Below are 10,185 nucleotides of genomic sequence, written 5' to 3'. Positions count from 1 at the left end.
TCCTACCTGCAGTCCCTGCACTTCAGAGGCACATCCCCATGTGCCCAAGTCTAGCCTTGGGTACTGAATGAGCTCCTCACTCAGGGGGCAGGTGGGCGGAGCCATAGGTCTACCCCTAAAGCACACACACACACACACACACACACACACACACACACACGGTGGAGAAAGACTACTGCCCCACCTGTTGGCCACATACTGCTGCACCTTGGGTAAGCATTCTGGCTGGGGTGCTGGCCATCCTAGGTTAGAAGTCCCCCACCCCCACCCCCATGGCTCCCAGAAGAGCCTTTTCTCCAGACCCCAGCTGACCTCTAAGAGCTTGCTCCTAAACCAGAAACCACTGGCTGGACAAGCTCTTCACAGAACAGCTTTGGTTTGGAGTCCAGAACAAGTCTTATCTGTGCAACCAGGGCTACTGGGGAAGCTGATACTGCACCTTACTTTGCTCACAGTCGGCCCTGCCCAGCAAAGTCTCCCTGGAGGCGTGCAAGTACCCAGGCTCGTTTGGTGGGGTCAGGCCTGGCAAAGGGCCCTGCAGGCCAAGGTGCATGAGCGAGCTTCCGGTAGGCACCTTGTCTTCCCTGCCACAGGGGAGGGCATCCAGAAGAGCTCCCTGCCCTGTGGAGAGCTACTGGGGGGGGAGGGGGAAACACTAGGGCAGGTCAGGATTGGCAGAGAGGGGAGAGCAGTGGGCTAGCCTTCGCTCCCACTTGTAGGCCCCAAGGCTAAGAGCCAGTTTCCACTTGGACCCTGGGCACAGCTCCAAGGCCTGAGCCATCGGCACTTTTCTGTCGACCTTAGGTCTTTTTTTCCTAAAGGATGACCTTACAGTTCACCAAAACGTGAAAAGTGACTTTTTACTGCCAGAAGAGGAGCCAAGACATATACAAAGAAAAAAATCACTTTTTTTTTTTTTTTTTTTTTGTGCTTGCCGTGTGAACAAGAACTAAGCTTGGATGCTGAGGGGCAAGGACAGGCTCTCTGGCCAGCAGCCAATCCAGTCAAATTGGCAAGATCCAGGCAGATCTGGTGAGAGACACTGTCTCAAGATAGGGGAAAATAATGACACTAACCCCTGACCTAAACATGCACATATGGGCAAGTGTCCCCTCGTGTCTACACACACACAATTATCTTTCCAAAAAATGCCACTGTGAGAGTTGATTGTGTGTTCAGGGATGAAGTTCTGTGCGGACCTCACACCATACACACAGATCAACAGCCAAGATCACAGCCCCACAGGCCAGATGTGAGATATGGAGCTGCAGAGATGGCTCATTGGTTGAGAGGATCCAAGTTCAGTTCCTAGTGCCCATGGCAGTATCTGCTAGTACTCTCAACTGCTTGCCCGTGCCTCCAGGTCCAGGAGATGTGGCATCTATTTTGTGGTCTCCTTAGATACGCATGCGCGCACGCAACGTGTGTGTGTGTGTGTGTGTGTGTGTGTGTGTGTGTGTGTGTGCTCACGCGTGCACGTGCACATACATGTGTGTATTACATGTTATGTACGTATTACATATGTATATATTACATGTAATATGTGTGTATATATTACATGTAATATGTGTATGTTATATATTACATATATTCTATAATATATGCATAATATATTCTATATAATATATTACATGTTATATATATATAGAGAGGTCATTCTTGCTTCTGATTGGTCTGGAGGTAGAAACAAGGAAGCTGAAACTAATGGCTGACCCCGGTAGTTGCTTTGAGTTGTTGCTGCTGCTGCAGTGTGTGGCTTCTTGGGTCAGATCGTAGAGCAGTGTCTGTCTCTGTCTGTCTCTGTGTCTCTGCTCACTTGCTCTCTGGCCTGTGTGTTTCCTGGCATGTTCACTCTCTTTCCTGGTGCTGAGGGCGGAACCTACAGCCTTGTGCATGGTAAGCCCGAGTCTACCACTAAGCTATACTCCAGCCTGCCTTTGTTTTAAGATTTAGTTAGTTTGTTAGTTTTTCTGAGACAGGGTCTCTCTGTGTGTCTTTCCCTGGCTGTCCTGGAACTTGCTCTGCAGACCAGGTTGGCCTTAAACTCACAGAGATCCACCTGCCTCTGCCTCCAAGAGCTGGGATTAAAGAAAGGTGTGTGCCGAGACCACCTAGATTTAAGATTTTGAAAAAAAAAAGTTACATAGATGTCTGTTGTAGGTTGGTCTGGGTATATGTGAGTGTAGTTACTCTTAAGGTCCAGAAGGGGGCATCTGAGCCCCTGGAGCTGGAATTAAGGTAGTTGTGAGCCATCTGACTTGGGTGCTGAGACAAACCCAACTTTGATCTTCTGCAAGAGTAGCAACCATTCTTAACTGCAGAGTCATCTATCCAGCCCTTTGTATTCTTTCATTCAGTCATTCTTTTTTTATCTTGGAGCTGGAGAGATGGCTCAGCAGTCTAGAGCACTGGCCCTTCCAGTGGACCCAAGTTCAATTCCCAGTACCTACATGGCAGCTCACAACTGTCTTTAACCAGTTTCCGTGGATGTGATACCTTCCTACATACATGCAGGCAAAACGCCAGTCACAGCTCTTCATCTGATAGGCATCTGGTGAGTCTTTGGGAACCCATTTCTGAGAACATCTAACCCATTCCCACCCTTTGAGCTGGGCTTATGTGGGATGTTAGATGAAAGATGACGTCAGCACAGAGGGGTAAGGTCTACTCAGGTGTCAGAGGACCTGCCTTTGTCAGCTAATTGGGAGAGAGTGGAGCAACCAGGGCCCCCAGGTTCTGAAGCTCTCCTCTTCTGGGAATTGAAATCAGGTCTGCTGTGTATGTAGCCCAGAACAGCCTGGTATTCTCTATGTAGCCCACCCAGGTTAGCCTCAAAAGCCTGTCAATCCTTTGATTTCAACCTCCCAGACTCTGAGACTTCAGGCTTCCAATGCCAGTTCTGTTACTTTTCTTCTTTGGTTTTGTCTCATTTGAAACAAATCTCTGTTTTAGGATTACTGTTGCTTTGATGAAATACCATGACCAATATCAACTTGGGGAAGAAAGGGTTTATTTGATTTACACTCCCCAATACTGTTCATCAAGTCAGGACAGGACCTCGAGCAAGGCAGGAGTCTGGTGGCAGGAGCTGACCACGGAGGGGGCTGCCTGCTTGTTGGCTTGCCTCTATGACGTGTTTTCTTATAGAACCCAAGCCAACCTAGAGATGGCTCCACCCACAATGGGCTGGGTATTTCCACATCAATCAACTAATTAAGAGATGTCCTACAACCCAGTCTCATAAAGGCGTTTTCTCATTGGGATTCCCTCCTTTCAGACGACTCTAGCCTGTATGAAGTTGTCATAAAACTAACCAGCACAGTATCTCTGTGTAGCCCACAGGAGCCTTGAACTCCAAATCCTCCTGCCTTGTTTCTTTGGGGTTGTAGAGTTGGCTCTGTGGCTAAGAACATTGCTGCTTCTTCAGAGGACTCAAGTTCAGCTTCCAGCACCCACATGACAGCTCAAAATGATTTCTAACTCCTGTTCTGGAGGCCCAGCACCAGCACTGTCTCTGGCTTCCTTGGGTACTGGATGTGGTCCACAGACAAACATATCAGCAAACCACCCAAAAATATAAAATAAAGTGTTTTTAATTTTTAAATGTATTTTCCACCAGGTATGGTGACATAGGTCTTTAATCCCAGCACTCAGGAGGCAGGAGCAGGCAGATTTCTGAGTTCAAGGCCAGCCTGGGCTACAGATAAGTTCCAGAACAGCTAGAACTACACAGTGAAACCCTGTCTCAAAAAACCAATAAAACTTTTAATTGTTTTTATTTATGCATATGTGTGTGTTTTTGTATGTGCACACACACATATATAGTTCCCACAGACACAAGACGAGGGTGCTGCTTTTCCTGAAACAGGAGTCCGTTGCAAGAATAGTATGTACTATTAGCTGTTGTGAGTGACTGTCCTCCAAGCCAAACATATACAATCTTGGAGAATTCAGCTGTGTCCCCCCACTTTACAAAAAGATCCTGGCTGGACGTACTAACCATTTACATCCAAAGAGGGTCGGGGAGGGTCATGAGGCCCTCGTCTGAGTAACCAGCTCCCAATATCTGTTGGAAGCCATACCTGAGTTACCTGAGGCTTTGGGGAGCAGGGCCTCATCAGTGCAGCTATGGGGAACCCCTTGTTCCTGCTGGGTGGCCTGCTGAAAGGGAGACGCACACAGCCCACAAGTAACCCTTCACCTATGCTCTGCAAATCGCCCAATAAACTCATTGGCTCCTCAGACCGAACTTCAGTAGTCACCCTGGTTGTTGAATGCTCTTGTATGTTGAGAAGATGTTGCTCATGTATGTTGCTTCTCCAAGAAGGACATTTAGTAACAACTGCTGAGCCATCTTCACAGTTGAGGTTTTAATGTTATTATTATTTTACTTAATTTTTAAGTTCTGTGTGTGTGTGTGTGTGTGTGTGAGTGTGTGTGTGAGTGTGTGTGTGCACGTGAGTGCAGGTGCCCTCAGAGGCAGTTGATGGCCTGGAGCTGGAGTTACAGGTAGTTGTAAGCTGCTTAATGTTGGGCATTGGGAATTGAATGTAGGTCCTACTCAAAAACAGACCTTGATCTTAACCTCTGAGCCATCTCTCCAGCCCCTTCTTATTTATTTTTAACATTCATTAATTAACTAACTAATTAACTACTGTGCATGTGGGTGGGAGAGACAGGTGACTGAGGTCAGAGGACAAATTTCATGAATGGGTTCTCTCCTATCACGCGGGTGCCAGGAACTGAGGTCAGACCAGCAGGGACAGCAGGACATGTTTACCCTCCAAGCCATCTCTCAGCGCTTGTTGTGCCTTTGGGTTGGTTTTTTTTTTGAGACAATGTTTCTCTATGTAGCCCTGGGTGTCCTAGAATTCATTCTGTAGAACTCACAGAGATTCACCACCTCTGAAATTAAGAGCATTCACAGAGCCGGGCAGTGGTGGCGCACGCCTGTAATCCCAGCACTTGGGAGGCAGAGGCAGGCGGATTTCTGAGTTCGAGGCCAGCCTGGTCTACAGAGTGAGTTCCAGGACAGCCAGGACTACACAGAGAAACCCTGTCTCGAAAAACCCAAATCCAAAATAATTGGGAAAAAAAAAAAAAAAAAAAAAAAAGCATTCACCACGATGCCCAGCACAGCTCTGCACCTTTTGCAGCTGCCCAGCAACACTTCTTACGGAGACCAGCAGAGCTTTCCAGAACTTTGTGCGGAGCTCAGTCTCTCATCGTCCTCTCAGATCGCATCCAGATCCTTGTAGTCAACCATGGCAGGAGCACAGACAGTTTCCGTGGCTCAGCGTGTCTCTGCTCACGTTCTCCAAGGCAGTGGCCACCACCTCGTTCTTCCTTCACCACATTAGAACTTGACACAAGAAATGAAAAACAAGGGAGGTAGAAGAAAGCTGTGGTCTTCAGAAAAGGATATTACATAAGGGAAATGAATCCCAAGATATAAAAATAGCTACAGGTGCGCCTGTGGGTTCCCTCTGCTCTGCCTGCAGCCCCACCCCGTCCCCTCCTGAACCTCTCTTAACTATGAATGAGAGGAAAGATCAAGAAAGTGTGGGTGCTGCACTGACCCCCATAGTGGACCTCTTCTCCATCCTAGAGGAGGTGACCCCTGCAGCTCAGAGGTGACCCCTGCAGCTCGGAGGTGACCCCTACAGCTCAGAGGTGACCCCTACAGCTCAGAGGTGACCCCTGCAGCACAGAGGTGACCCCTGCAGCACAGAGGTGACCCCTACAAAATGGAGGTGACCCCTACAGCTCAGAGGTGACCCCTACAGCCAGAGGTGACCCCTACAGCACAGAGGTGACCCCTGCAGCACAGAGGTGACCCCTGCAGCACAGAGGTGACCCCTACAGCACAGAGGTGACCCCTACAGCTCAGAGGTGAACCCTGCAGCACAGAGATGACCCCTGAAGCTCAGAGGTGACCCCTAAAGCACAGAGGTGACCCCTATAGCACAGAGATGACCCCTGCAGCACAGAGGTGACCCCTGAAGCTCAGAGGTGACCCCTAAAGCACAGAGGTGACCCCTATAGCACAGAGATGACCCCTGCAGCTCAGAGGTGACCCCTGCAGCTCAGAGGTGACCCCTGAAGCTCAGAGGTGACCCCTAAAGCACAGAGGTAACCCCTGAAGCTCAGAGGTGACCCCTAAAGCACAAAGGTGACCGCTGAAGCTCAGAGGTGACCCCTGAAGCTCAGAGGTGACCCCTACAGCACAGAGGTAACCCCTGAAGCTCAGAGGTGACCCCTGAAGCTCAGAGGTGACCCCTACAGCACAGAGGTGACCCCTACAGCACAGAGGTAACCCCTGAAGCTCAGAGGTGACCTCTAAAGCACAGAGGTGACCTCTACAGCTTAGAGGTGACCCCCACAGCTCAGAGGTGACCCCTACAGCACAGAGGTGACCCCTGCAGCTCAGAGGTGACCCCTACAGCACGGAGGTGACCCCTGAAGCTCAGAGGTGACCCCTAAAGCACAGAGGTGACCCCCACAGCACAGAGGTGACCCCTGCAGCTCAGAGGTGACCCCCACAGCTCAGAGGTGACCCCTACAGCACAGAGGTGACCCCTGAAGCTCAGAGGTGACCCCTAAAGCACAGAGGTGACCCCTATAGCACAGAGATGACCCCTGCAGCACAGAGGTGACCCCTACAGCACAGAGGTGACCCCTGAAGCTCAGAGGTGACCCCTAAAGCACAGAGGTGACCCCCATAGCACAGAGGTGACCCCTGCAGCTCAGAGGTGACCCCCACAGCTCAGAGGTGACCCCTACAGCACAGAGGTGACCCCTGAAGCTCAGAGGTGACCCCTAAAGCACAGAGGTGACCCCTATAGCACAGAGATGACCCCTGCAGCACAGAGGTGACCCCTACAGCACAGAGGTGACCCCTACAGCTCAGAGGTGACCCCTACAGCACAGAGGTGACCCCTATAGCTCAGAGGTGACCCCTATAGCACAGAGGTGACCCCTGCAGCTCAGAGGTGACCCCTACAGCACAGAGGTGACCCCTACAGCACAGAAGTGACCCCTAAAGCACAGAGGTGACCCCCACAGCACAGAGGTGACCCCCACAGCACAGAGGTGACTCCTACAGCACAGAGGTGACCCCTGCAGCTCAGAGGTGACCCCTAAAGCACAGAGGTGACCCCTACAGCACAGAGGTGACCCCTGCAGCTCAGAGGTGACCCCCACAGCACAGAGGTGACCCCTACAGCTCAGAGGTGACCCCCACAGCACAGAGGTGACCCCTGCAGCACAGAGGTGACCCCCACAGCACGGAGGTGACCCCTGCAGCTCAGAGGTGACCCCCACAGCACGGAGGTGACCCCTACAGCTCAGAGGTGACCCCTACAGCACAGAGGTGACCCCTACAGCACAGAGGTGACCCCTACAGCACGGAGGTGACCCCTACAGCTCAGAGGTGACCCCTACAGCTCAGAGGTGACCCCTGCAGCTCAGAGGTGACCCCCACAGCACGGAGGTGACCCCTGCAGCACAGAGGTGACCCCTACAGCTCAGAGGTGACCCCTGCAGCTCAGAGGTGACCCCTACAGCACAGAGGTGACCCCTACAGCACAGAGGTGACCCCTACAGCTCAGAGGTGACCCCTGCAGCTCAGAGGTGACCCCTACAGCACAGAGGTGACCCCCACAGCACGGAGGTGACTCCTACAGCTCAGAGTTCCCAGGCCTGCCCTCCTTTCTCTTCCTGATCAGCTCACACCACACCCTCCTAGGATACTTCCTGGGCCATTAGTTGTTTTCTTTCCCACAGTCATGGCCCTGGCACGTCTGTGTTCTCCACAGGTAGACCTTGGCATGTCACCAGCTGTCCCTGCCTGGTGACGGCTGGTCTGGATTCTGCTTCGGTAGAGCCACCTTAAGGCCTGAAGAGGTTTTGCAGGTTAGAAAAGGTCTGCGTAGCCTCCTAAAAATTGTTGTGGGGTACCTATCAGAAAAAACTATTCCAACATGAGCTTAAGTCAATAAAAAGTCTTATCAGAACAGTCTTATCTGTATGGTATGTTCCAGATCCCAGTGTAGATCTGAGCCTTTATCAGGATGAGATTCTAAGCACAGAATCTATATCCCGGGTTGACATAATTCAGTTAGGAAGAACAGTTAACCAGAAGTGGAACTACAGAAGCCAGAAAAGCAAAGTTAGACTATGTAGAGACTTTCCCAGAGCTATGGACTTTGATGGATTGGGTCTTTAGTTTTGTTTTGACAGGCGGTGCTAAGTGCTGAGTTTTATGGCCTGAAAGGTCCCTTCATCAGGAACCAACTGTGCTTAGGTCTGGGGCCCACCAAGGCATGAGCTGGTTACGGAAGTGACTTGGGCACGATTTTGCAAGTCACCCCAGCGGCCTCCACTGTTCTCTCTCAGTAAGCTGTTCTTCTGGGTGCTCTCTCTTTGGAGCCTGTGGCCTTGGAGCCTGACCAGGCCAGCCCCAGCCCGCTCTGGTGTCCCTGCCAGCAAGGAGCGTGGGGGCATTGTGCAGAAGCTGAAGAATTCTTTCACTTGTGTTGCTATGAGGTTGTAATTCTTCTCAAAGACGCGATTTGACAAGAGAACCTGTTTCACAACAGAACAAACAAACCAAAAAAAATAAAACCCAGCTTCCCCTCCCTTTTTTTGTATAAATACAAACTCCTTGCCTGTTCCAAGGTGTGCCTGAAGTTGGAATACTATTATTGCAGCTGTGAAGGACAATGCAGCCAGGGGCATTTGGTTGAGTTCAGAGAAGGGAAAACAGTAGATGGACCTTGGCCAGCAGGCCGTGCTTGGTCATGAGAGGATGGGCGGGCAATCGAGAGAGACAGAGACAGAGACAGAGAGACAGACAGAGTGAGACAGAGACAGAGAGATAGAGACAGAGAGACAGAGACAGAGAGAGACAGAGAGATATAGAGGCAGAGAGACAGAGATAGACAGAGAGAGACAGAGAGAGACTGAGAGAGACAGAGAGAGCAAAGCAGACCGATAGAGAGGAGCAGGAGGGGCCAGGAGAGGGCCTGATCAATCGTGGGGTAATGGAACCTCAGAATAAGGAAGTGAGGAGCTGGGGGAGGAAAGCCCAGGACTTGAAGAAATTCAGAGTAGGGGATGGGGTGGGAGGAGCTGAGGAGGGCCCGGATACCAGCACAGGCTCTGTGACAGGTACAGGAATCTGAGAGAGCCAGGAAAACAGCACACACTTGGGTAACCGGCACCTCAGGCAGCCATTCATCCTGAGTTTCTTTTGGACCTCTTTGGGTCTCTCCTGTGTATTCCTTACTGACCTGGAAAACATGACCTAGACCAGGCTGGCCTCGAACTTACAGAATCCACCTACCTCTTCCTTGCAAGTCCTGGGATGAAAGCTATGTGCAGTTGAAGTAGAAGTTTCTGGATGTGTCAGGTGATACAGACTCACATGGTGTTGACTAAGACAGACTCTTGTGGTGTTTTGCTGAGGCAAGATCTGCGGAAGGATATGTGATATTTGGAGAGGGTATAAAAAGGACTCAGTGGGGGGCTGGTGAGATGGCTCAGCTCTTCCAAAGGTCCTGAGTTCAAATCCCAGCAACCACATGGTGGCTTACAACCATCTCGTAATGAGATCTGCCGCCCTCTTCTGGTGCTGTCTGAAGTTGCAGTGTACTTACATACAGCCATAGTGTACTTACATATAATAATAAACCTTTTTTTAAAAGACTTAATGGACAGTGATGGCGTGCTTGCATAGGTAGCTTCGCATGGCTCTATAGGTCTCAAGTCTTTGTCTTTGCTGATCTTCCTTTCACTGAGAGGCACAGCAGAGAACTTCTGGAATCCGCCTGGTCCTGTAGCTCCCACTGACTTATGCTGATTCAGCTGCAGAGGACTGAAAGTCTTTGCTAGATCCTGCTACTGCTTCTGATTTATGTTTGCTATCCCCATGCTACTGAACTGGACAGCGGATATCCTGACAAACAGAGACTGGAATCACCCTAAGGAACTTCTAAACAGCTCCACATCCCCTTGCCCTATCTTTTCTCCCCGGCCTTTGGATGGTGGGTTAGAAGGGGGACCAAAGCATTTAAAAATGCTTATTAAAACCGGACAGTGGTGTTGCATGCCTTTAATCCCAGACCTTTGGAGGCAGAGGCTGGTGGACTTCTGAGTTTGAGGCCAGCCTGGTCTACAGAGTGA

This window comes from Apodemus sylvaticus, chromosome 10 (assembly GCF_947179515.1).
Source record: "Apodemus sylvaticus chromosome 10, mApoSyl1.1, whole genome shotgun sequence".
NCBI lineage: Eukaryota > Metazoa > Chordata > Mammalia > Rodentia > Muridae > Apodemus > Apodemus sylvaticus.
The sequence above is the reverse complement of the archived record's forward strand: the minus strand, read 5'-3'. Positions refer to the sequence as shown.